The sequence below is a fragment of the Mustela nivalis genome (assembly GCF_964662115.1).
Source record: "Mustela nivalis genome assembly, chromosome: 3".
Classification (NCBI taxonomy): domain Eukaryota; kingdom Metazoa; phylum Chordata; class Mammalia; order Carnivora; family Mustelidae; genus Mustela; species Mustela nivalis.
In genome coordinates this window covers 107,995,816-108,023,154 of record NC_139022.1, presented here as the reverse complement: position 1 = coordinate 108,023,154, position 27,339 = coordinate 107,995,816, and the positions used below count along the sequence as shown (strand labels likewise).

The 27,339-nt window shown below is 45.1% G+C and overlaps 1 protein-coding gene across 2 annotated transcripts in view; it reads left to right on the top strand.

The window, feature by feature from the left end:
* Window positions 1-27,339, top strand: part of SLC25A48 (solute carrier family 25 member 48) — a 199,014-nt gene that overhangs the window by 47,240 nt on the left and 124,435 nt on the right. Inside the window, exon 1 of one of the 2 annotated variants that reach the window (XM_082723287.1) lies at window positions 1,790-1,880. The exons of the other annotated variant lie outside the window; for it this stretch is intronic. The gene's annotated coding sequence lies outside the window, so the exon portion shown is untranslated. Of the gene's footprint in view, window positions 1-1,789; window positions 1,881-27,339 lie in introns of those variants that run through there. 2 annotated transcript variants of the gene reach the window in all.

The window sequence follows — 27,339 nt, the reverse complement described above, 5'->3', positions numbered from 1 at the left end:
AAAAGTTATTCCTTTGCCCATCTTCTTCCTCTAAAATGTATGGAGAACTTTTTGCAGCAAGCAGACTCTATGCTGATGTTGGGGGTGGGAGCTGGGACCAGAAATGAAGAGGCAGGCCTCCCTGCCAGGAGCCTGCTACACACTGAGAATGTAGGGGCTTGCACACAAGTAAGGGTAACATGGAGCACCACCCAAGGAGGGAAGTACAGGGAAGTCTGGAGCATAAGAGCCTTCCTTTGGCATATGGAATCAGGGAGGGCTTTCAAGAGGAGGTGGTATTTGGCTGGGTTTTGAAGGATGGGTAGGATGTGCAGAGATGACTATAGGGAGATACCCAGAGGTTAAAGGTGGAGTCTAAGGTTTTTAATTCCTCTAAATAACTGCAAAGCCCTCAACAGCTTGTCTGTGTCTTAGTGAAGACTCTTAAACCCTTTCCATGGAGGTAGTGCCACCACAAAGGGTTGATTCACACCCAGAGGAGCTTGAAGACAATCTCTAATATGTTTTAGGCAAGTTTAGAATTCCAAAGGTGGCTCTTTAGGGCTCGGTTGTCTTCTGTTGGAGAAGCTCACTTGGTATTCACTTTGCTTTCCATATATCTGCTTAGAGAGAGATTGAGGTAAATTGTTGGAGGGGAGAAGAGTGGAAGAGGAATAAAATGAGGTTTGGGCCCCAGAGATAGCCTGGGAAGAGCATCCCAGTGGGTCTGGACTATCTTAAGGCAGTCTGAGGATATTGGGACCAAAGGAAGGTGAGATTGGGCAGATTTAAATCAGTCAGTGGTTGACAGTCCCTTCTTTGGTCTGGGATGTTGCAGGAGACCTGTCTCACTGTTCCCAGGGTTATGGCAGAGAAGAAGCTGGTGCATGGACAGAGGAAAACAGAACCTCCCTCCCTCTTTCACTACAGCCCTCCCTCCCTCTCTCCTACTTTGGAGGGATGTCAGAGGTGTCATTACTGAGATAGAGGGTAGGTTTTGAAATATATCATGGATTTAATAATGGAGATTTGTGGGATTTCATCTTGCATGCCTCAGCCCCCCGAGGCCATCCCATGTCCAGATGAGCATATGTGTGAAGACAAGGATATATGTCTGCAGGCTGGGGCCAGGAAGCTGCAGCTGGTGCTAGGTTAATTTCCAAAATTAGGCTGTGGTCTCTTTTCATAAAGTCCCCAACAATTATAACAGCCGTTAAACTATGACTTTCTAAGGGGGGAAGTTTTATTATGTTATGTTTCCAGTTCTGCCTTGTGGACTATTGCACAGAAATTCAACTTTGGAATGAATCTAAAGGGACATCCAATACCAGAATCCCTGGTGTTGTAGCCTCTTTAAAGCAGCCCTACTTAAAACAAAACAAAACAAAACAAAACAACAACAAATAACAACAACAAAACTTCCTAGCCTTTGGATTCGTAGCCAAACACCTGTGTTGGACTCCAACTGCATAAAACAGGCACGGAATGCCAGGAATGCAGCACCTGTGGATAAGCTATTGACTCAGAGGCCAGTGTGGTCTCTGAAGACAAGGACTCTCCAGTGCCCCTCTCCCCTACTGCCCCTGGGGGACAGCTCTGTACAAAGAAAGGGGCTTAGTGTTGTGGAAAGATCTGGGGCTTTGGCATCACATCGTTTTGACTTCTAATCCCAAGGGACACTGGACAGTGAAGGGTGGAAAGTGAGGAAGTAAGATCGGAAAGGGAAAGAAGCCAGTAGAGGGTCTAATGGGTTACTCTGTGAGTGACTTAGAGTACATCAGACTCGGGAGCTCTGGGAGACAGTGCAGAATGTGTCCAGAATTATCACAACCAAGGAATGAGAGGGCTGGATACTGGTCCTACAAATCCCATCCACCAGGGGTTGAGGGCTGCTGCCGGTGGTGAGTAGTGTTGACTCCCTAGCACTCAGGCTTGCTCTGTGCACGGTCTGAGCAGACTCTGTTGGCTGGAGAAAGCCCTAGGACAAAAACTTTCGGGACCCTGTGTGTGGAAGCCATGCAGTTGGCATGCATTATAATGATGGAGAGGGTAAGGGCAAGGCATCAGCAGCGACTGCGCAGGTACCCAGACTCACAGATTCCTGATCTGGTCATTTCATCTCTGTGACCCTGCTGGGAACCCAGTAGGTGATCCTCTCCCTGGGAGGGGGGGGAGGGGGGCAGGGAGGTGTTTATTCTTACCTAGGACTTGGAAAGTATCATGCTTGATGAAGGAAAGAATGTTAGGGTTTGAAGACGATGGCCAAGAAAGAATTGTTGAGACATCTTTGTTGCAAAACGTGGTTTTATTAAAGCATGGGGACAGGACCCATGGGCAGAAAGAGCTGCACCAGGGTTGTGAGGAGTGTCCCATTTTACACTTTCGATTTGGGAGGAGATTAGGGATAGCTAAAGACTCTAGGGAATTTGGAAACAAGGTTTCCAGGACCTTGAGGGGGCTAGTTATTGTTAGGAAAAAGTCATTTATTACTATCTAATAAAACATTAGTCATGACCTTTCGGATGTATATCAGTGGGTCATATGCTTGGGACAGTGATTACCAACACATATCTTGGGGGGGGATTAGAGATAAAGGAAATTTCTAAAGAAATTTTTATATGTTAGAGTAAACTTACAGGATCCTGGTGGTGGAGGCTGTGGGGGAGATTAGGCTAGGATTGTCTTTTGCCTTTAACAAAGTATGAACATGGAGGCAGTTGAGTCCCTAGAGGAATGTCACACTGCCTGTTTCAAGGACTTGTTAATGGGCTGTAGGGAGTAAGGCAATTTAGTAATTTTTCTCCTGCCTTTGTTTCCCACATCAGTGCTTATGCCAGGAGCTGAATGACTAGGGTAGAATGTGGCAGGTTTCTGAGAGTTTGGGGTGGGCAGGCCCCAGTCACCTTTCCCGCCAATGAGGAGCCTGTCTGGAGTGGGCAGTGCTCTTGTGTTCGGCCAGCTCTCTCAGATTCAAAGGCACGTGCCTTCTCCCATTTCTGCTGTAGTCCTATGAGGCCTCCTGGGACGCTTTCTTCTGTGCCTCTTTCTTCTCTTCTCTTTTCTTTTTTTTTTTTTTAAGATTTAATTTTTTTTGAAAGATTTTATTGACAGAGAGATACAGTGAGAGAGGGCACACTAGCAGGGGCAGAGGGAAAGGGAGAAGCAGGCTCCCCACTGAGCAGGGAGCCCAATGCAAGGCTCGATCCCAGGACCCTGGGATCATGACGTGAGCTGAAGGCAGATGCTTAACAACTCAACCACCCAGGCATCCTGTTCTGTGCCTCTTTCTAATGAAAAATCTCTTCCACAGCCCTGAGAATGGAGCACCTGGCCCCATAGGAAAGTTTGGAGAATGTTGTTGCAGCCTTGTTCCTCATCATGGGGATGGTGAGACCAAGGCTCTGGTGTAGATCGGGCAAAGCCTTGACTTGAGTGTCCTGGTCCAGGGTTTTCAGGATGGAGTTCTAGACATTAAACATTTCTCCCTTCTGGATTGAGGGTAGATGGGAATGGCTGAGCGCCATTCTCATGCAACAATGTTGGGAGCTGGGCCTGACCAAAGGAGGCAGCACCACTTCTGCCCTCCTGCTATCTATCCCCAGAGGATGGCCAGGATAGACGATAGGGCCTGTGGAAGGATCCTGAACACTTTCCTTCCTCACTGACCCTGGAGTTTGGCATGAAGCCTCTAATTAGAAGCATGTGTGTCTTTCATTTGGCAAAATGGACAGTTTTGTGGGTGGATGATCGATGATCCATGCAGAGTGTAGGTTTCTCTAGGTGGAATTTGGGGCATGCTTTGGTTAGGAGAGTGGAGAATGGAAGAGGAGGGAGGAAAATAGACTGAAGAGTCTTGACTTCCTTGTGGTGGGGTTTCCTTTCATGGGCTGATGAGTTTCCTGGGAAGTGGGCTCAGGTCATGCTATGAGTTTTGTGTCCAAAGTATGGAGATGGAGCCATGCCTTGTGCCTTCGAGGTGCTTGCAGCCTCTCATCTCTGCATGGCTCCTATCTGTTTTGCAGCTCAAGAAAGGCTCTGTGCAACTGGCACTTGAGGGGTTCTCATTTTAGAAAGATTTCAGGCTGACTTAATGCTCCAGGAGACCAAATTCAAAGGTAAAAACTCCAGGGTGACCCAGGAAATGCCTGATTTTCCAGAACTAATCTGTCCTCCTTGACTTATCTCCTCACCTTTCCCCACATCAGCACAGCCGTCAAAGTCATTCTCATGTTGTGCAAAATAACAGCCGTAATCACAGATGAATGATACGGGTCTACTCTGGAGAGGAGACTCTGTTTGGAGGAGGAGTCATTTAAAACATCTTGCGAGGTTGCTCTGCACTTTATCCCCCATACGAAGAACAGCCATAGGATTTAAACAGCTTGTCAATCCAATCATTAGTGTTGATTTTAAATGGCGTTACTTCTCGTAGGATATTTTTGCTCTTTATTTAAACCACTATTTGAAGTCAGACCCAGGGAAGGGAGAAGTCTTTGAGACCATGCCAGCCTTCTCCATGCTGTGATTTAGATGCCCTCTGCCTAGAAACAAGGGCCTACGTGTTGTGTTTCTTAAGATCCCCTCTACCTGTGTGGTTCTTGTCCCTCGAGGGTTAGGATGAAAGACTAACCTGAGTGTGACATCTCTTGTGGCTGGATAGGTTCTCCTAGCATCCTCTGGAGGCCTGGCCCATAGGGACATCACGAGTTACTACGGTGACCAGGTCACAGAAGGCCTTGCGTGCCATACTGTAATGTGTAGGCATTGTCCTCAGGGCCTTGGGGAGCCGCTAAAAGGTTTCTACAACAAAGTGGCAAGGAAGCTTAGTGCCATAGAAGGATGGTTCAGGTTTCCATGTGATGGATGGATGACACAAGAGAACCTAGGGCCACCGAGACTTTGTGAGAGGCAGGTGTGTGCCCAGGTGAGAGAAGACATGGTGGCTTAAACTCAAGCAGGGGTGGAAGGAGTGCAAAAGAGAGGCACATTCGAGAATATCTAAGAGATAAAACTTAAAATCCATCAAGATGGACTGTGAAGTACCGAAGGAGGAAAAGTCTAGTTCCTACCCTGGAAATAGTGATGTACAAAGTCAGGGTTGACTTTGGCCCCTCATTCTTGGGAGCGTGTTACTGAACACAAGGTCTCTAAGCCACTGGGAGGGAAACCTTGTGAAAAAACAGAGAGAAGAGCCTGAGCAGAAAGAATAGTGGGAAGGAAGTTCAAACCAATATTTTGAACTATTTTTTTTAAATCATCATTTCCCAGACAATGTCATTATCCTAATTTGAAAGAGAGCGATTCAATTCATTTTCTATTTGTGGTTGCCAGCCACATGAATACTGGATGGTTTTGGATTACAAAGCTTCCAGCAGCGGCTCTCATGTGGTCAATAGAATGGAGGGCAAGGAGAGGCCCGCGTCGAGGTAGTGATAGGCTGTGTACCTCCTCATGTGTCTCCTTCTTCAATAGCATCTATTTTGAGCTGAGTTCTTTCTGAAGCTTTGGCAGGGTGAGGAAAATGAGCATTCTTCCTGCTTCCAGGGCTGGCTGTCAGACTTCTGGAAATGATCTGTTGTGACAAATGGCAATGGCTTCAGGTTATGTGGGAGGACTGCAGCCCTCAGATCGGTAATTATCTCTGCGGTTTAATGGTGATTGCAAGGGGATGGGGGAGCTGATCCGAGTAATGGGAACATGACAGACTAGATGAAGTGATGTTTTTTCTCTGCGCGCTGTTGTTTAGATTTCTTCTAAGACAGTGGGTTGTATTAATCAGACACATGCCTACCATAAGAAAGATAAGTAGTCTGGAAGAACTTGGAGACGTGGCAAAACTCATCACGGACATTGCTATGGACCGAATTGTGCACCCCTCAAATTCATAATCCCCCAGTGTGACTGTGCTTGGAGATAGGGCTTTTAGGCAGAGGTAAGGTTAAGGTTAAATCAGGTCATAAGGGAGGAGTCCTATTCTGATAGGATTGTTGGCCTTAAAAGAAGAGAACGAGGGAGAAAGAGAGATCCCTCCACGTGTGCGCTTGCACACACACACACGCACACACACACTAAGGAAAGGCCACGTGAGGACACAGCAAGAAGGGGGCCACCTGCAAGCCAGGAAGGGGGCTCTCACCAGAACCTGACCGTGCTGGCACCCTGATCTTCAACTTCTAGCCTCCAGAACTGTGAGAAAATAAATTTCTATTGCTTAAATCACCCAGTCTGTGGTGTTTTATTATGGCAGCCCAAGCAGACTAAGACAGACAGGTAGATGTGAGGATGATTCAATTATAGTATTTATTTGAACAAAACAAATCCACTCTCATGGTTCTAAGTTTGGAATCAGTAATAAACACTGATTCTTCTGGATTTAGATTTTTGTACAATGAAGTAGCAAATATCTTGCTCAGTTTTAGAATTTGCATAAACATTATGAGCTCTAAAAAAAATTTTAACTTAATTTAAGTCTGAAGTTGGCAAACGGCTGACATGTTCCCCAGATGACTTCTGAATTCTTTCAGAGAAAGTAAATCCATTTCTCCCCAAGTTTGAGTTCTTTTCTGAGACTAAGTTAGAATTGGGGAAGGCCAGGTTCTTCATGCTATTTTTGTTTCTGTTCTGTGGGGGTACTGTGCCCAGAACTGTTTTTTAGTCAGTCCAGTTTTCTCCAAGAACACGGTAGGAAGGCAGGGCCAGCTCTGTGTCACCTGGTCATGAGGGAGTGCTGGGTGTGCTTAGCCTGTGGGCTCTGCTGCTTCCTCATTAGGGAAGTGGCTGCCATTTCTGTCACTCTGTGGGGAGGCATTGCTGGCATGGAGTCCATTCTGCAACCCAGTGTACATGCAAAGGCAAAAAACAAAAGAAACAATAAAAAGAGGGAGAGAGAAAATATCTTCTAGAGCTGATCTATGATCCAGTGATTGGAAAGCCTAGCCAATGACCAATAATCATGGAACCTTGAGACCCCTGACATTGAGCTAGACACTATAGAAGGACGCTAGAGAAAGAAGAAGTTTGGGTCCTGGCCTCAAGGAGCTCATGGTCTCCTTGAAAAAACAAGACCCATAGGAAATCAAGACAAATCCAAGTAGGGGTCTTCACAGGATGACTTCCACTGGGGGAGTTTCTGAGAAGGGAAAGGAATGATTTGGGGTTAAGCCCTGGGTTTTTGTGGTATGCCTGAAACCTAGGGTCTGAGAAGTCCTTCTGGAGGAGATGCACTTGTTCCAGTCCTCAGAGAGCGATGAAGTCTGAGAGGCCCAAGGCAGAAAATGGTTGTTAGTTTGCTCACTCAGAGAATACTTTTTAAGTGCTTACTGCCTGTCAGGCCAGAGCCGTGTCATGAAAAGGAGAAAACAAGTAGCCACATATGCATGGGGGATCTCTCTAGGTCTGTTGTGGCTTTGAGGATCAAGAGAGCTGAAGCCAGATGAATTCCTTATTCACGGGAGGAAGCCAAGTGTCCCCATGCATTGAGTGCTGCCATTGTTGCAGCTTTGCTTTGGGACAACTGCTAATTACCTTCATCTGTGTCTCCTGTGACTCCAGTACCCACAGGCCCTCCCATTAGCCCCATGTGACTCTTGACCTCATGAGGATGGGATCCCTGGGGTAGATCTCAGAAACCACATGCTGTCTGCAAGAAAATGCTAGTGGCCCTGCCCTGCAGCTTCTGCTTGTTCACGAGCATGTGGAGTCCAGGGCTGCTCCACGTCTGCAGCAGAGCTTGGGGAAAGCTCTCATGCCACAGACAGGAAATTATTCCCAGCAATGTGCCAACTCAGGGCTCTGAGCAGGACTGTCTTTCGGGGGCTGAATCTGTACGTACTGAGGCTGAGTTCTTTCTGAAGCTTCAGCGCCATTGTTAACCTTGGTGGTGGGGCCAGCAACAATGACAGCCATCCAAGGCATGAGGTTCTCCAGAGAGGGCAAGAGATGTATCAAATAACTTGGTGCTGGTAGAGGCCTGAAAGGTTATCTTGCCAAACTTGTTTCAGTGCAGGATCTCATGTATAAATGTCCTCAATATCAGTCATTGAATCTTTAATCAGTGCTATGCTGGTAGATGCCTAACAGCTGGCTCTCTGGGGAAAATTTAAAGGTGTTTGTTTGTAATTAATAGTTTCCATGGTGTAAATACTCCCACCATGGCTGATTTCAAGCTATCACGACAACATCTTTGAACACAACCCTGGGAAGATACTAACAGCCAGCTCTCTCCAGGAAGTACAAGTCAGATGCTGCACACCATTGCCTTTAGTAAAATACCTCTAGTGATAGGAAATTCATTACCCTTGATGTTGCTCATTCCATTCTTCCTTTCATGTCTTGGGTCTTTCAGATTTCATCCTCTGGTGAGGTCAAAATAAGTCCTTCCCTAAGCAAATATTAGAAAACTATGTCAAACCCAAATCTGTCATTCTTTCATATTAAACAGTACTCCTCCTCCATCCCCAACTCTCATTTCTGGTTCCCATTTCTATAGATATTTAAGAAGCAGACTGCATTTTAGGACTAGAGGTTCTAATAAAAAGAGTAATTATTACTCACTGGTCTTGGATAATGACCTTCTGCTGACCTCCTAATCGTCCCCTTACAGGTTACCTCATATCTAGCATGTTATGTTTCTAACTAATTTCATTCAACAAACACAATAGAGAATCTACTTGGTAACGAGTCTTGTGACGGGCACTGTGTGGAAGTAATGAGTGAGACACAGACTCTTCCTGAGGGGCTAAGTGTTCAGTGAGGGGGAGAGACAAGCCAATCTGAAGTGCTTTGTTTTATGATGAGGGGTGGGAATGTGCTCTGGGGCTTTCTGTTATGGAAAGGTCACTTTTGACTCTATGGTCATAGAAGATGACCTTGAAGTCTCAGTGGCAGTCATCTGTAAATCGCTATAGTGCTTGTGGTGTGCCGTTTCTGGCATCTATGCTGTGGAAAGGGACCAGTTAGCATGGCTAACTTCTTAGGGCAGAGACCACTTTCCACAGAAAGTTCTGGGCAGCTTCTGTCACACTCATGTCTGTAGGAAGCTGCCCATGTTTCAGTGATAGGAGATTTAACAGCGCCATTGTTAATCTGATTAAGAGCTCAGCGTGTGAAATGGAACGAGCCCTTAGTTCTTGTACTAGAAACATCCTCTGTAGCAACTGCACACACAGTAGCCACAGTCTTTAGATGTTGGACTCTGGTGCCAATTTTTAACTTTCATTACTCCTGAGGTTGAGCAATACCACTTTCACAAACCGGGAAACATGTGGGCTGTTACTAGTCAAGCCAGACCGTGTTGTACATCTCTGCTGAAGTGTGGTCTGCTTCCCATGGGACTGAGGAAGAATTTTCCAAGTTCTGTACTGCCTCAGTGTAGAGAGAAAGAGAGTGAGGAAGAGTGAACATCCATTAGGAGTTGGAGTGAAAAATAGAGAAGATGACCTTTAAAAAGTCAGCCCCTTTTAACAAACACAGTTACTCCTGGCATCTGTGTTGACTGGCATTTGTTTAAAAATTGTGTGTGGATTTGGAGCTGATGCAGGGTGAGTTGAACTGATCCCATCCCTGACCTTCAGAATCTGTAATTTATCATCAATGGGGTCAACCCAAATAACCAAGTAAACTTCCTATCACATGCTGGCTATGAACTGGCAAAATAACCAATACAACCCAAATGTTGGCTTAGTTCTGCCCATGTGAAACCATACCCTCCTGTTGGAGTTGAAGCAGCAAAGAAAGCAATGTGAAGTAGATGCTGCAGGATTCCCAGGACTTCCAGATGAATTCATGGTCTCCCTCTCGCTCTCCCCCTCCCCCCTCTTCCCTTCTCTCCTCCCACTCCTCCCCCTACTGACCCCTCCTGCCACTTCGTGAAAAGGAAAACTTACCAAGCACACAGGGACCCAAAGAAGAGCAGGATGTTACCAACTTAGAAGCTCGAGCCTCTGCAACAATTTTGGGGCAGTTGGGTGAAAAATTTTTGAGAAGTTCTTTTAATCATGGTCCCCAACTCATTTTTTTTTTTTTTTTTTCACGCTAAAGGTCAGGTTAAGGAGTACAGCAGTTTTATTTAATCCAGGAGGAGTCTCTCTTGGCAGAAGTGTTTTTTCATCACGGGTTTCTCCATCAGGAGAGAAATGTGAGTGCTGAAAAGTCTGGTATGCAGCAAAGCAAAGAGAATTCCTTTCATAAGCAACAGAAATGGCAGTTATGAAGTGGGTTGGAAGTCTCAGCTCCCTATTCTTGGTTAAAGCAGCATCCTCAACCTCCTGTCAATTTTAGAGAAGCCATTTGTGGCTCCCTTCAGAACAGTTTAGGCCACAATGACAGGGTCTGCTGAGAATATTTCGACTGTATTTGTTTTTGTAAGAAAGGACCTTGATTTCTAGTTCCAGAAAAGTCTAAATCTACATAAAGAGTGAATATATTTTTCATCACTTGCTCCATTTCATCAATTTGAAGATGCAGATTTTCTCTGTTTTTCATATTTTAACATCTCTATAATTCATGGCGTGGTACGGTTCCTGCTGGCCAGGGAGCAGTCATGACATGTCACCATCTGTGCATGTGAAAACTTGGTCTTAACTGTTCATATTTTCACTTCAGTGAGTTTGGAAGTTATATACATTTTGGTGCTGTGTATGTTAAGTCTCCCTGACATTTAGAATTGTTTTTTAAAAAGATTACATTATGCTTTGGTATTGAAACAAACACAAAAGAGCAGAGGTATTTAAAATTACTATTAAGTGGAGCAAATATCAGTCATTGGAGAAATGACCAAAATTCCTTATTTCTTGCAGAACAGCAACCAAGTACTTTACAAAAATACTTCTTAAGCTTTTAATGTGCATACAAATTGTCTGAGAATCTTGTTAAGAGTATTTGGGAGATCTAGGGTGGAGCTCGAGGGTCTTCTTTTGTAGCTAGCGTCCAGGTAATGTTATTAGTACAGGCCCAGACCATACACTGAGTAATAAGGCTTTACCGAAGCTATAAAGGAAACTAATTATAAATAAATGAAGCTATGCTCATTTTGTTAGTGAACTGTATACAATGGATTGTATATCTCTTGATGAGTCATACTATTAAAGACATGATAAATACCAAATCCCCAGGCATAGGATGAAAGAAATTCTAGAACCATAATGGTGCATCTGATTTCTTGTGTCCCAGAAGGCTGTTGATGAAGGATCATGTCATAGTTTAAGTAAGGTACCCAAAATAGTAAGTCTTATAATCAAATGGTCTTAGATTTCATGAAATACAGTGATGTGCACACATCTTTATCCTTATATAAATCATGAAGCACTTGGTTTCAATTCTAAGTACTCTATGGATTCTTTTTCTGCATCTTGTCAAGGTATTAGGCTCAGAATGGTATTAGGCTCAGAAAACAAAAACACAATAAGACAGGGGCACCTGGGTGGCTCAGTTGGTTAAGTGTCCAACTCTTGATTTCAGCTTAGGTCATGATCTCTGGGTTGTGAGGTCAAGCCCTTGCTTAAGATCCCCCCCCCCCGAAAAAGAACACAACAAAACAGAAGAACACAATCTTAAACATAAATGACTTCAGTTTCTTTCAAATTTCTGCCCTCTTTTCAATCTACCCCCTTCTAACAAAAAGGATAAGATGCTACAAGCTGGCTAGGCAGAGAGGTAAAGGACCTTAAGTAGCATCCAGTTTCATAGCAAAGCTGTCTGATCAAATAACCAGATAGATTAGGAAAATGTGGGACCAATAAATAATGTTTAGGTACCAACCGGTGTGAATAGCCCATTTAATATGGTACTTCAAACAAAAGTTATTCAGCAAGGCCTGGGCTCTTAACTACCATCTTTGTCTTTATAGATCCTAAGAGCAACAGAAGAAAGATACTTTTGTGTTTCAAGGGCTATAGTATAGTCAGGTAGATGCCAAACAATGAGAATTTCTAGTCTCATAGCTCTCCAGCTCTCTGTGTTATTCAGAAGGTTTAATATTCTACAGACATCTATCACCAGCTTTTTTTTTTTTTTTTCTGAATAAAGCATAGCAAATTAAAGTAGATTGATGAGGCAAAAATCAGAGTTTGGAGATACAGTGGGGCAGGGTTTTGGAGGGGAGAAAACTGCAAGGTTGGAGTGAATATAATGAGCTCTTCAAATGTTCAGTTATCACCCTGGAAAGATCATATTTTAGGAATAAGGATTACTCCCTAGATTGAGGACCATACCTTGAGATTAAGGAAAAACAAACAAACACACAAAGGCAAAACTGGACCGGCCCCAGCAAAGAATAAAACCAAAGTCAATAGGATCAAGATACATTATTTAACTGTTCCATAACAACAGCAATACGCTTTAAAGAAAGAAGACATTATTCAGGACTTTATCAGGCACCATTGACAGTGTTAGGAATACAAGAAAAAAATTACTGGATGTACTAAGAAGCAATAAAATGTGACTACTAGTTAAGGAAAAAAAATAAAGACCATAAGATGACCCAGATGACTGAAATGATAGAGAAGGGTCTCTGAAAAAAAAAAAAAAAAAAAAAAAAGTAGAAATCAGTATTAGTAAAATATCTAGGAAATCCCAAACAATACTTTTCCAAGTGTGTTCTAAAAGATAGTTTTGAATGGAGTTTCAAAATGAAATCTCCAGGGAAATTAGAAATATTTTTTTTTTGGAGATTAAGAATATTTGAAATGATAATGAAAACACCATATTAAAATTTGTTGGGGTACGGTTAATGTACTAGAGAAAAAATTATACCTTTAAATGTTTAGAGTAGAAAAGTTTAAAATCAGTGATTAAAATTTCCACCCCAAGAAGCTGGAGGAAAAGATGAGCAATTTAAACACAGAGTAAATAAAAGGAAAGAAATTTTAAATGTAAAAAAAGTGGGGTACCTGGGTGGCTCAGTCAGTTAAGCATTTATCTTCATCCCAGGTTATGAACTTGGGGTGCTGACATCAAGCCCCAGATCAGGCTCCCTGCTCAGTGGGGAGCCTGCTGCTCTCTCTCTCCCTCTGCCTCTTCCCCAGCTTGTGCTCACTCTCTCGTGCTCTTCCTCTCTTTCTCTCTCAAATAAATAAAATCCTTAAAAAAAGGTAAAAAAAAAATAAATGCAATAGAAAACATAATAACTAACAGAAAATTAACAAAGCTCAAAGTTGGCTCTGTAAAAAGAGTTTTAAATGTGATAAACTCCTTAAAAGATTGACTAAGGTAAAAAGAGAAGACCCAAGTTACCACTATCAGGAATGAAAGAGGTTCCCCTATGCGTCCTACATTTATTAAAAGGATAACAAGGGAACATAATGAAGAACTTTATGCCAATGTCAGTGTAGATATAATGTACTGATTTCTTATAAAACACAACTTACTAAAATGGACCAAAAAAGAAATAGAAAATCTGAACAGTTTTAGTGAAGAAGTGAAATTCATAATAAAAAACCTTTCTGTTACCAAAACTGCAGGCCCAGATTTTCATAGATGAATTCAATCAAACATTCAACAAAGATGCGATACTGGTATAACACTATTTCAGCAAATAGGGAAGGAAATATTTCCAACTTATTTTATAAAGTCAACATAACTTTGATACTAAAATATGACAATATCATGAAAGAGGAAACCTAAAGAGTAGTATTTTCCTGAAAGTAGCCAAACAGAAAAAAGTCTTAACAAAATATGAGGAAATTGAATCCAGAAATATATATAAAGTATTGTACATTATGATCAATTGAGATTTATTTCAGGGATATAAGCTCAATTTAACATTTAGAAATTGATTATCATAACTCAGTATATTAAAAGAGCAAAGGAGAAAAACCATATGATTATTTCAATAAATGTAGCAAGAGCATTTGACAAAAGTTCAACACCCAATTTAATCAAACTTTTCAGGAAACTAGAAATAGAAGGGAACTTTCTCAACCTGATAAACAGCATCTGTGAAAAACCTATAGCTAACATCATATTCTCTCATTAAAGACCAAATACTTTTCTCTTAAAGTCAGGAACAAGACAGGGATGTCCGTTCTCACCACTTCTATTCAACATTGTACTGGAGCTTCTAGCCAGTGAGATAATGCAAGAAGAAAAAAAAAATGAAAGGCATACATACAAGTTTAAAAAAAAAGAATAGAATAATCTTTATTTACAAGCGACATGATCTTGTATGTAGAAAACCCTAAAGAACCTATGGGGGAAACATACAAGAGTTAAGAAATGATTCTGTCAAAATAATGGGGCACAAGGTCAATACATACAATCAACTGATAAGAAGCTTGGTCTGAAATCTGTTGAAAATGAGACGTCAAATTGGCAGCTGAATCTAAGATCTAGGTTTCAAGGAAGAAGCCTGTCATGGATATATAAATTTAGAACCATTTTATAAGACATTTAAGACATTTGGATGAATGATAGAAAAAAATAAAGAGGGAAGAAGAAAAGTCCAAGGACTGTGGGTCCTTTGTAAGGGAGCTTTGCTGTTTCACATACTTGCTCCTGCTCTGAGTCTTGACTGTGAGGTGAGGAGCATATGGGGCTTCTTCTGGGCGAGAGTCAGTAAAAGCAATATTTCCCCCAAGCCACTTTCATTTGAACAATGGTAGGCTCCCCAGGGGTGTTGGAACTCTGTTGCCCACACATAGTTTTCCATTAGTACCAACTGACTCTCTAGTTGGTATTTGGGATGACCTCACTGATAAGCTCTAGGACATGCAGAGGCTTATGCCCACAGAGCATTGGTCCTTTCTGGGTTGGAAGAGGGGTTATCTGAACCATTAAGAGTATGAATCTTCTTTCCATTGATTTCCCAAGAAATTTCTGTGATAAAGTGCAGGGCTATTTCTTCTTTGGGCTTTTTATGCCTTGGCATCTCATTGAGTCCATGTGCAGTGTTTGGCTCTGGGGCTCTGTAGAGACAGGAATGCTTCAATATATCACCGTCATCTCCAGGCTCAGAGCTCTCATGTTGATGTCTCACTTCTGTTCCACCCCCAGATCTGGGAAGATGAAAACTCTGGGCATTTCACATGGCTTCAGGCTACTGATGTCTATAAAATATGGAGCCAGATGGATTCACATTTTTTTGTAAAGACAAAACATAACTTGTCTCTGCTAAGATCTTATCTATTTAATGAGCAGAGGCAGTATAATTAAAGCCTCTCTTCATTGCATTAGATGTGCCAAACCTACTGGAAAGTTTGCTTAGTTTTCGTAAATCAAATTGATTTGGACTTTCACACACTTGGGGGCTAGTTTTGACATCCATTAATAGAGACTGTCACAGTGGCTTTTATTTTCTCTTCTCATGGGCAAGTGCCTTTGTTTAGAGGGAAACCTTTCTGGCCAGATGGCCATTCTCAAGGCAAAGGCATGGGATGAAGGAATGTTGCTCTCAAGCAGGAGGTTTGAGAGGTAGCAGGGCTCTCAGAGTGAGCCCTATGGCATGGAGCAACTTCTCCTGATATTGGAGAACCCAAGAATAACTAGTGTTAGGCAGTCCCTGATCAGCAAGCAGGGCCAAACCATTTAGGGTGACTTTCTTGGCTCTGCTGCCTGTAAGAGGCTTTCAGCATGGTTCTCCAGAATGCCTGATGGAATTAAATATATTTGCAATTTGCATTCTAAACAAGCTGTTTGGAATAAATATGCTGGCTACATTGTTTTCTTGGCTCTCATTCATTGGTTAATAATGTGTTATTTTTTTGGAAACTTGTCTTTCTCTTTTGGCTTGGAAAAGGAACCCAAGAGAAATATTGTTTTGGATTCAGTGCTAATCTTTCAAAACAACACGTGTGCAAGCATGGTTTGGCCAAACCTGACTACGTCCATAGCAAGTGGATCTGGACATAAGAAGGGCTGAGGTTGGGATGAAAACTCTGTTGTCAGGTCCTGATGGTGCTGATGTGGCATCTGATGGGCATTTGCTCAAGAGTAGAGAGAAAGGAATAGGGACCTCAGATGGCATCCACCTCACTTATGATCTTTGCAATGGCATTAAGAGTCTACCTCACATACAAGCTCCACAGGAGGGACCTCCACAGGAGGGACCCGGGGCTATGGGAGCTGGAGGGAATGGCACACAAGTCCTGAACCTATGACACACAGGCAAGGAAGTGTACAGAGAGCAGCGTGGGGGTGCACAGAGTGGACTCATCTCTCACATGTGTTAGCTGTCCCATCACCGGCCCATAACACATACTTGCTGGACACAATGTATTATTCTGAAGCGGGTTCTTTTTTCAGCCGCAGCTGCTCAATTTTGTTTCTGTCCTGTTTCCTGACGGGCGGTCAGGAAAAGCCAAGAACAGCTGCAGCCTCCATGAGAATGAAACCCAGTTCTTTGGTCATTTGTGGCCCTGCCTAATGTGGGGCTAAACACAAAGTCCCTGGAAGAGGTGACCAAGCTGAGTTTCTAGCCCCTTCTATGGTGACCCTTTCAGAATGGCACTCACCTGCTCCAAATCGAAGAACCTTCAAGCTAGGAGTGGGACTGAAGCAAGAATGAATTCTTCCTGCCTCAGGAAGGCAGAGATGAGACCAGAGAGACCCTTCAGGGGCCCTGATGGGGCCAAGATGGGGGAAGGGCATTTTGCTGTAGAGAAGGGCACCCCCCATTACAACCTGTCTCCCATGGGCCTCATTCTCCTGCAGTACTGATGAAGGGCTAACTTGCCCTCTGTCCCTACTTAGCACCATGCAGAGAGATCAGGATGGGCATGGTCTCAGTCTTCAAGGGCTAACTCTCCCAAGTGAAATCCTATTCAGCCATCATTTATGGAGCATCTGCCCCTGCCAAGAACCATGTTCTTCCTGTGGAGGTGATCTAGTTCTTGGCCTTGGTGGGCTTTCAGGCTGGTGAGCCAGTGACCCAATTTACTCACACATGTTCTCAGAGTAGGAACAAACATTTCTGGACTAATACATACCATGCATCTTCACTTGCATAAATATGTTTAATGTTCCCAACAGTTCTGTGTGTTTGGTACCATGAGTATCCTCTCATTTTACAGATGAGAAAACTGAGGCTTTGTGCATCAAGTATTGCTTGACATGGGCCACCCATAATAAATGGAAGAGCCCATACCTTGCTAGAGCCAGAGGACTGACAGCAGAGCACAGTACATTCTCATCTAGGCCTTAGGATAAGCAACTGATGACAGTACATAAGACTGTGCTGTGGAAGGTCAAGGTGGTTGTTCTAACAGAGATTGAGGAAGGCTCTTCAGGGAAGACCAGTCATGACACAGATTTTGGAAGACCTATGGGATTACAACAAGGGCAGATGGTAAAAAATTCCCAAGCAGAGGACCAGTCTTAATAAAGATATTATAGTGTCCCAGCTAAGCAGGGTATGCTCAGGAGAAGTCTGATGTGGTAGGAACCTGGCATTTGTGGTAGAAGGTGGTAGAAGATGACACAGGCAGCTAAGATTCTAAGTCAACTTTGCAAAGCAGTTAGTGGGAGCTATGGGGATTGGGGCAGTGCCGTCTCTAATCCGAGTGCACATTTGGGGTTGATGCTGATATCTGGCATATGCGTGGCATACTGGTGATTAGTGTCCTAGGGGTGGTGTCACCTGCTAATATTCATGAAAAAGCCAGCAATTTGTTCTGCATATCTGTATAGCTGCCACCATACTGGAGGGTTTTTATTTATTATCTCTAGTATTTACCCTGCCCTGCAATGCAGATGAAGAAACTAAAGCTCAGAGAGGTTAAGTCACTTCCTCAAGGCCACCCAGCTAATAATGGGTGATGGAACTCTGAATCAGACCCAGGTCTGTGTCATTTGATAGCCATGCCCTTTGCACACCACATAGGACATTTCCCAGGAGATTAGAGGATGAAATGAAGACTGTTTTCCTGCTCATCATCACTCCCATGAGGCCACCTTTGCAGGGGTAAGTCATTGATGAGGCTATCACCTAGTGCTGATTTCACCTGCAAGGAGGTAGCATTCACCCAGGCCTTCCCTTGCCATTAGTGTTGATGGAAAGGGTTGGAATACCACAGAGGAAGGTTCTCACTCACCAGAGTGTAGTCTTTGCAGAGGGAGTAACTTGTTTTGGAGGGGCAGTGGGAATAAGTCTCCTGTCTGCTGCTCTGTCACTATTTGGAAACAGCCAATGTCTCTGAACTGCTCAGGTGCATACCAGTTTGGAATGAACCCAGCTCTCGGCCATTAAGTGATGTACAGGAGTCTTGATATCATTCTGAGGGTAAGGACTTGTGGACAGTTTTTCCTTTGGTTGTTCGCTTCTTTTGCGTTGTGTTTTGAGTTTACAGATGTTAAACTACAGCTGGCTTCCTCCTTTCTGTAAAGGCCCTTTGATAGACAATCAACTGAATTTTCCACTATTATTTTTCACGGGGCTAATAGCTGTTGGCAACTACTTTGTGTTATTTTGTTCACATAATTATTCACTGGGCCTAAAATACCCCCAAATGACCATCAGCATCTCAGCTGTGACCTTGCTCACTGGAGTCACTCCTAGAAAGTGGTTATAACCTCAAGGACGAAATGGGGAACTTTTCCTGATGAGGTTGATTCAGCCACTAGGAGCAAAACCTGACATGGAAGTTGAGTTCATGTTCACCCTGAGTTGCCATGACATGGTTGCCCCCAAGTTCCTTGAGTTCTGCCAGGTCTGTCTGTGATCATAACTCTTCTTGGAGTAGTGTTTTGGGGAAGGACAGGCTGGCCTGGTCTCTCTTGCTCATGACTGAAATTGAGAGCAGAGCAGAGACCATTGATCCCCATGTGTAAATGCCCTTTGTGGGTTTGTCTCTTGTTCAGCAGCTCCTCGGACCGGAAGCTGCCAAGAATTCCTATTTCTAGCACTTAGTAGAACATGGATATTAGAAAGAGAAGACCCAGAGACTAGGACCCACTCCCTGCTCTGTCAGCTAACAGGCTAGTTGGGGAGAGAGCTTGAACTTCTCCTTCTCCTTCATCTCATGACTTCATACTTCCTGGCATTGGAATGCAGGGCCGAGGAGGGAAGAGGAGGGTGAGGGCTGTCAGGGGCAGTAGTGGGCACAGTCAGACTGCAGGATGGAAGGAGGGCCTCATGCTTAACCAGAGACTTGGAAATAGCTGCACAATTTCTGTTTGTGTGAAAAAGAGCCCTAGGAAGTGTTTGAGTCTTTAAAAAAAAAAAATCTTATAAATAGAAGGAAGAAAGAATTTTCCCTTGGTAAGCTTCTGAGGACTACGTTCCAAGGCTCTTGAGGAGGGAGTAGGAAGGAATTTAATTTCCCGCTGGAAGGAGTTGGATGTGCAGGGAGGGATGGCTGCTCTCACCATTGACACTGCACAGGGTGGGAGAGTACTCTCAGGTGGGCTTTGGAGGGAGTTCAGAAGTCCTGGCAAGTGTTTCAGAGGCCTTATGGCAAATCGCTCACTTTTACTTGGATGTGGATTTCCATGTAGTGTGTTAATCCCAGAGTCCTTCTATATATGGGATTGTACAGGTGACTTCTTACACAATCTCTGCTCCTCTGAGGGGCGGTGACCTGCTGCCTACCTAGACTCGGAATGTCTGCAGCTCTGGCCTCAGTCTCCTTGGCTATAAAGGGTGATCATAATTGCAGTCTCCATAGAGTTTGGGGAGGATTAAATGAGATAATACAGAGGAAGTACTCAGCCCCGTGAATGACACATAGTGATTCCATGATCAGTGGTTACTTTTTATATGAACGTTTTATTTATCATTTTAGATTTACAGGGAAGTTGCAATAACAGTAGAGATTTCCCATATACTCCTCACCCTTTTATACCCTGTTACCCCTCCTCTGTAACGGCTTTCCACATTAACATCTTACATATTGGTGGTGCATTTATCAAGAGTAAGAAACCAACTTCGATATATAACTATTAATTAAACTCAAGATTTTATTTGGATTTTACTGGGTTTTATACTAGTGTCCTTGGTCTATCCCCTAATCCAATCCAAGGAACTACATTGCATTTAGACTGAATTTGATTAGGCTTCTCCTATTGGTCTGTAGGCCCCTGAGATTAGCAGCATCCTCCCCTCTCATCTCAGACACAGAACAGTCAGGCATGTGGCCAGGCACAACCGAAGTCTGGGTATACAGTCAATTACTTTGCTCTGAAAACATCTTGGCTAAAACCTCTGTGCTTTAGGGAGACCGTTAGGGCCCAAGGTGGCAGTCCTCATTGTGCCATCAAACCTCAGCCTCCCAGTCGTGTGGAGATTGGAGCCTAGGGCATTTCCAAAGGGAATCTTCTGGGCTTTGGGCACAGGGATGGGGGAAGAGGCCATCAAGTCTTTGCATTGAGCCGAAGCGGCACCTTCTGGCTTTCCCAGCCAGCCTTGGCCTTTTCTATCATCCCAAGCCAGCATAGGGTCCAGTGTCCTCTGCTGAACAGGCCCTGTGGTGGGATCCCCTGGGGCCACCGCTTTTATTAAAAGCTGATTCCTTGGAGCATAGGCCTTGGCTCTCAGAGCCCTGCCTGGAAGTCCCACGGTAGAGGTTTAGAAAGAGCTTTGCTCAATTTCCTGTCAGGGCCTGTGGTGGTGGAGAGAGGAAGGTGATGACCCAGAGGGCTTAGGGCCTGCATGGCGTCTTCCGGCCTTAAGCTAGACCCTTCCTTTCTGGTGTTGGGCTTTGAGGAGGCTTCCATTTACCTCAGCTGCTTACCTCAGCAGGGATCTCCATTCCTGGGTCTGTAGCCCCCTTATTAGGGCAGAACCTGGGGGGAGAGTTTGACATGAAGAACCCTAGGATTCATCCTGCCTGGAGAGGACATATCCTTGCCGTCCTCTTTCCAGATGGGGATTTTTGGGGCTGCCACTGAGGCCTGGCACTTTGCTGTGGCACCATGCTACAATGTGAGCAGTTTCGGCGCCTGTGGCGTGGAGCTGTGTCGCGGACAGCTAGACACACTGAGTCTCAGAGCCCTCGCATCAGGCAGCCAGCCTGCCCGGCGCTGGGGGATGGCTGACAACCAAGAATGTGCACTTAACACACATTCCTTCTCCAAACTCTAAGTGCTTAATATTTTGAAACCTCAAATCAGTTTGTTCTCTTAAAAACTAGAACCGCATGCCTGCAGAGGCAGTGTGCTGATGGGCTCTGATTTTTCACACATGAAATGGGAACATTGGGCTGTGGAAGCAGGAGCCCTGTGCTCCAGCCCTACATATGCCACTAAGTGCCCTGGGAGCTTGGGCAGGTCCCTGTGCCTCATGGGCTTTGGTTTCTCCACTTGAAAAACAAGGACACTGGGATCTTTAAGGGCCTACCAGCTCTGCGGGTTTACGATTCTTAGGGGGATGGATACTCTGATGTTGACTGGTTTATAGGAAAGTTTATTTGAAATCCACGAGGGCTTATGATTGCTTATAAATGTTTAAGATGATTTTTTTTTAGCAGTTCTAAACACAAGCAAAAATGGCAAGAATGTAAACAGTCCTTAGATCCTCTCTGCTGGTGCCTGTGGATGAGGACCACAGTAGGCACGGGGAGGCAGGCAAGGGCCAAGCAGCGGTGAACTGGTCTTCCAGGGCTGTTGCACTGGTGGCCTGGGGACTGACTCATAGCTGTCCAGGGCTGGCACACACCAGCAGCCTGAGACGTCTCCTTCTCTGCTGCTTGTGGCAACAGTTTTTCAGGTCTTTCCCAGAAACAAGGGCTCGAAGCCTCCAGCCCTGGCCTCCCAGCTCTCCTCTGAGAGGACCCTCAGACTCCCTCTTGCACACTTCCAGCTTTGAATTCTGGTTGGAGCCAAACAACTGGGAATAAGGTCCCCAGCTAACTCATTTATGGGAAAATGGAGCAGAGGCAGTAAGGGGACAAACACTGGCCTGTGACTGGCCCTCATTCGGGGGAGTCTGAGAGCCATAGCATCTGCAGGAGCCACTAGGTGGGGGCCTTTGGGTTTCTGGGATGAAATTGCTTTGGGACAGAGAAGGGGTTCTGTGGCTAATAACATGAATTAGAAAGAAATGCTGTAAATGATCCATGTGGTCTCAATTAGCCTGGGAACCCCTCATGAGAGGTCTGGGAGTCCAAGGGCTTCATTTTTCCCATCATGGATGTCTCTCAAATGTCCCGGAGGTACCAGAGACTGTGCTGGCACCCGACTTGACGGAGCCAGATCCTGGCAGGACAGAAAGAACATCACCAAGTGAACCACAGATGAGGAAGTGGTCACAAGTGGCAGACAGGGGGCCCTCTCTGTGGAGGTGACTTTACTCAGAGACTTGAAGGCTTAGGAGGAGCCAGTCTGCCGGTGGGTGGAGGGCAGAGCATCACCGGCAGATACCCCTGTACAGGCTAAGGCTCTCAAGCCAGAAAAGGCTGGGCGGAGCGGGGTTTGAATGAGAGGGGGTGAGGGCCTCAAAGATGCATGTGTAGGATTTGCTTGGCTGTAGTCCTGAGGAGAGGGTGGCTTTGGAATAGGATGGCTGTGGGGGCAGGACGGAAAGAGGACTGTTCCTGTGTAGCCATCGGCGTCTTAGGAGTGGACAAACTTTGCCCACTGTACCAAGTGGGATATGTATGCAGCTTAAATGCCAGACTCTTGACTAAGAGGCTGAAAATCGCTCCCCAGAGCCTCATTCAAACAGTGAATTAACAGAGACTTGCCCACCTCCACCCACCTCCCCTGGCAGTCATCCAGAATGAGGACATTCTCATCTTTTGTCCTTTTCTGGCCCTTACTCACATTTCCCCAATATATGCCCATTTATATTTCCTGCAGTCCCATTGTTCCTGCTGCCCCATAATTGCTTGAGGAGAGAGTAGGCAGGAGTTCTTACTAAAGTGTCCTCCTCCTGCCTTCAGGGGTCAGAGAAGGAACCAGAGTGGGAAGAGGAACGTGACCATGACACACAGCATGTACTTGATCCAACCCCGGGAAGCCAGGCATGCTGAGCAGGAAGAGCATGTGGGAGGATCAGAGGCAGGATAGGAGAGAATAGTGGTTGTGGCAGGAGGAAGTGAGGGTGCTGCACCCCTGCTTGGACACCTCTCTCCCTGCAAAACCTCCTGGTCTTGGAGAGCCAGTTCTAGCATCAGCAACTCTGTGAAACTTTGCCTGACTTCCTAGACCTTGTTGGGGCCTGTAGCCTCTGGATTCATGAGTTTCTGTATCACCATGGTTCTGTAACCCACACACTGGAGACCCTTGCAACTCAAAGTGTGGTCTATAGGTTGGCAGCTTTGGCATCACTTGAAGTTGTTGGACGTATAGATTGCCTGGGCCTTCCCTAAAACTTCTGAATAAGGATCTGCCTTTCAAGAAGCCTCATGGTGATTCTTTTGCTCATTAAATGTTGGGAAGGATGGACCTTCAGCACCTGCTCTTTTACCCACGCTGCCTCATCCAGGGGTGGGACTCTGCTCTCCTGAGTGGGATGGTGAGCTCCTAGAGACAGAGCCCTCACATCCCTCTTAAAGCCAGGCTGCGGAGGATAATGGCCATCCAGGTAGGGACTCAGTACTTGTTGGATCTGCCTTTTTGAGGGAGGTGAAGGGTGAACCAAACTGAGCAGTAAAGGAGGGGAAAAGAGAACATTTATGAACAGTTCATCCAGGGTCTCAAGAACCTTGGAGAAGCCTCTGTATCTCTCTGGGATTGTTCATTGTCCAAGACATTTTTCACTTAGAGAGCCCAAACGGAGACGTTTATAAAATCAAGGCCACAACTTGGAGACATTGCAAGATTGAGAGTACAGTGACCATCCTTCCTTAATACAAAGTCCTGGAGACCCCAGGGGACCTCTTTGCTTCTTTCTTTGTCTTTCTAAAAGCCTGACTCTTAAAAGGCAAAGGTTGGAGAGACCAAAATTGTGTCCATCTCCAAGGTACACCAAGGACTGCTCCTTCCCTCCACTCCTCTTTCCATCATGACACTCCAAGCTCTCTCTGTCATGAGGATGGAGGGACTTTGCTGGCCCCCAGGAGGTCAGAGCTGTGGTTAGAGCAATAGAGGGTGACACTTCCTTTACACAGGGATGAAGGAGCCTCCAGAAGCAAAGTGACTTCTCAGGAACCAGCTGGGGTCATAGGCAGGCTGCTGTCCATGGGAAGGAAGATTTTAGGGCAAACTATGACCCTCAGGTTAAAGTGTGGTCACATGCTGATGGAGTGGAACAGGAAAGTCTCTCAAAGTCATTGACTGTTATTAAGTACCTCCTGTTAGCCTGGCCCTGGCCAGCTTCTGGGGAAATGAGGGAAGATGCTCAGGTCAATGTCAAGCTCACAGAAGTTGCTTTTTGTAAGGGTGGTTTGCTTAGACTTGAAGAGAACTGAGAACACTCAGGCAGCCCCTACCCTTGGATTGAGCGGATCATCTTACTGGGGAGGCAGAAGCTCACTTTCTTCCTCCTACAGGCAGTCTTTCCTGATTACTCTGGCCCTGCCTCCTGATGAAGTTACGTCTGCTCAGATTATACATAGAATAGTGCATTGCAGTGTGTTAGTTTGCTTCCTGCCCTTCTCTCTGACCATCTCTTAGTATAGCACCCCCACCCCATGCCAGTTGCCAATTTATTGCCTTTCAGCTCCAAACTCATCTCTGCCTGCTCCATGATAGTGGAAATGGGCTTTTTCTAAATATTTCTTCTTTGCCAGCTGGAATGATTCTAAGCCTTGTCAGTAGAGGACATTGAGACACACTGGAGATAGAAGGGGTTTCTACTCTCTGGTTTTCATTTACCAGACTCCTACAGATCATGCTTTGTCCAGTACTCGGGTCCTGAGAGGGTGTGGTTTCTGCTGTATTAGGCTCCTGAAGGGGCTACCTTTCTCTAGTGCATGTATGCTGTAGTCGTGGTGTCTTGAGCTCCTGCAATGCCCTTATGGTTTGGCTGGATGATCCAGGAGTTGGAAGGAACATGATTGGAAGATTAGTGGCAATAGAGTCTGGGGGAAAGTGGTATTGGATGAACAATACCATTCTCTCAGAATGGGCACAAACTGTGAAGATATGTGTGTCCCATGTGGATACCCAAAGGGTATCCACTACAGGGAAGGTTAGTCACCACGTGGACAAAATTACATATTCTGTGGACATCAGTCAACCTCCTTCCCCAGCCTCTCCAGGGCTCGCTCAGTAGGCCCATTAACAAAGGAACCATGTGCAGTCATGGAGGCTATGCAGGAGCTGAGTGGCATGGGTGCTTATACTGCTTATTCTGCCTAGAGCAGAGACTGACCCTGGGCCCTTGATACCGTTCCCTGGGTTAAGTAGCCAGCAACTTAGTGGCAGATTGATTACATTGGACTTCTTCTGTCATGAAGGAAGCAGGTATTTGTCATCGTTGGAATAAACATGTGTTCTAGCTATAGATCTTCACATAGCTTGTCTGTAGCACCACCATCCACAGAATGATTTGTCAACCCCCATGGCATTCTCCATAGCGTTGCTCCTGATCAGCAGTCCATTTCTTAGCAAAGGAAGTGTAGCAGTGGACTAATGCCCCTTCCATGGAATGATGTGGTTTTACCCCATCCACTGGACATGGTTGGGCTAATTGGAAGGTTCAGTGAGTTACTGAAAACATAATTGCAGTACCTTTTGTGAAACAACTTCCTGAATGGGTGGGTTTCTGTCTTACAGGATGTAGTGTATGCTTTGAATCAAAATCCTAATATAGTACGGTCTCCCCAACAGTTAGAATGGTTGGGGCAAGGAATCAAGGGGCATACTTGCTAGTATGCCCAGTGATCCATACACAGAATTTTTGCTTCCTGTTCAGGTGTCTTTGAGCTCTGCTGCTTTGTAGATTTTAGTCCCCCAGGCAGAGAGTGCTTCACATGGGCTGTGATTCCATGAAGTGGGAAGATGAGACCTTGCTGCTTTGGGTTCCTTACACCACTGAATCAAGAAAAAGGAGTTGGCCTACTTGCTGGAGTGATTGACCCTGAGCACCAAGAGATGATAGGTTGTAGCTACACAGTGGGGGAAAGGAATACTATTTCTGGAACCCATGGGATTTTCTGCGGGCACCTCCTAGTAGTTCCACACCTAGCAGCACAGGTTAATAGAAAACTACAGCAACTAAAATACAGGAAGTGTGACTAAGGACTCTTCAGGAATTAAGATGTCAGTCATGCCTTCAGGTAGAGTCCAGCCATCTGAGATCTGACTGAGAGCATGGGAGGAGTACAGAACGGAGGAAGGAAGCCATAGGTAGCTTTGATGACAGTGTGAGAAAATCTTCCCTTGGAAGGAGGATAGCCTTATCATGGCAGGTGGAAAGAAGATAGCATTGTTTCACTGTTACCTGAAAGTTCAAACATCTGTCCAAGTGCCCATGTGGAAACTGAGTAGACAAAAGAATAAACTATGCTAGTTTTTTTGGCGTATTGCTTCTTAGCTCCAAATCCACCTCCCTTTGCTGACTCTGTGGGTATGGGCTTTGCAAAGAGTTCTTCTTTGCCAGCTGGAAAATTTTCCATGTGATCACTGGGAACCCTGAGGGCACAAGGGAGAGAAGAGGAAGAGGCTTCTTCTTCCTGGTTCCATTGTGTCTCACTTGCCAGGCTGAAGGGCACACGTTCTCCAGCACTCCATCCCTGCAGAGGTTGGCTTCTGGAACTGCTAGTTCCTGTAAGTGTGTCACAGCCAAAAGTGTTCAGTGGCCAGCATCTTCTTCTAGCATCTTTTCTGGAAGCATCTGGAGTCATGAAAATATTGCCAGCAAGGCATCTCTATGTGAGCACTCTTTGTGACATCCTCCTGGGTAATTCTGGGGACAGTTGTCCCCAGGAGCATACCTCCTGGCATATCCCAGGAGGTATGCCACCTCCCCATGCAGAAGCCTTGTAGGCACATACGTTAAATAAATTTGAAGGAAGACAGGTTTAAAGTCCCACCATTATGAGTGAAATGGAATGAAGGATTTATTTTAGGGATGAAGAGTGAATGCAAGTGGGAGAGCTGATGAAAAAGCCAATGGAAAGCTATCTTCTCTGTGTCTCATGGTGGGCCTGAAGTTGTTCTAGGTCACAGAACAAGAGGGTGGGAAGAAAGCGAGACATGAAGTGGGGAGAGCAAAGATAAATGAACCTTGAATGTGAAGGTTAATTTTATGTCAACTTGGTGATTCTACAGTAGCCAGTTAATTAGACATGAATCTAGATGTGATTAGCATCTATGATCACTGGACTGTAAGTGAAGGAGCTGACCTTTAATAATGTGGGTGGGCCTCATCCAATCAGTTGAAGGCCACAAGAGCAAAAACGGAGGTTTCCCAGAGAAGAAGAAATTCTGCCTCAAGACCGCAGCATCTAGTCCTGTCTGAGTTTCCAGTTCCCCCACACAGACGGTGGGAGCCCAGCCGGCCCCACTCCTGTGCGTATTCCTAGCAACTCTGAGCACAAGGCTTGG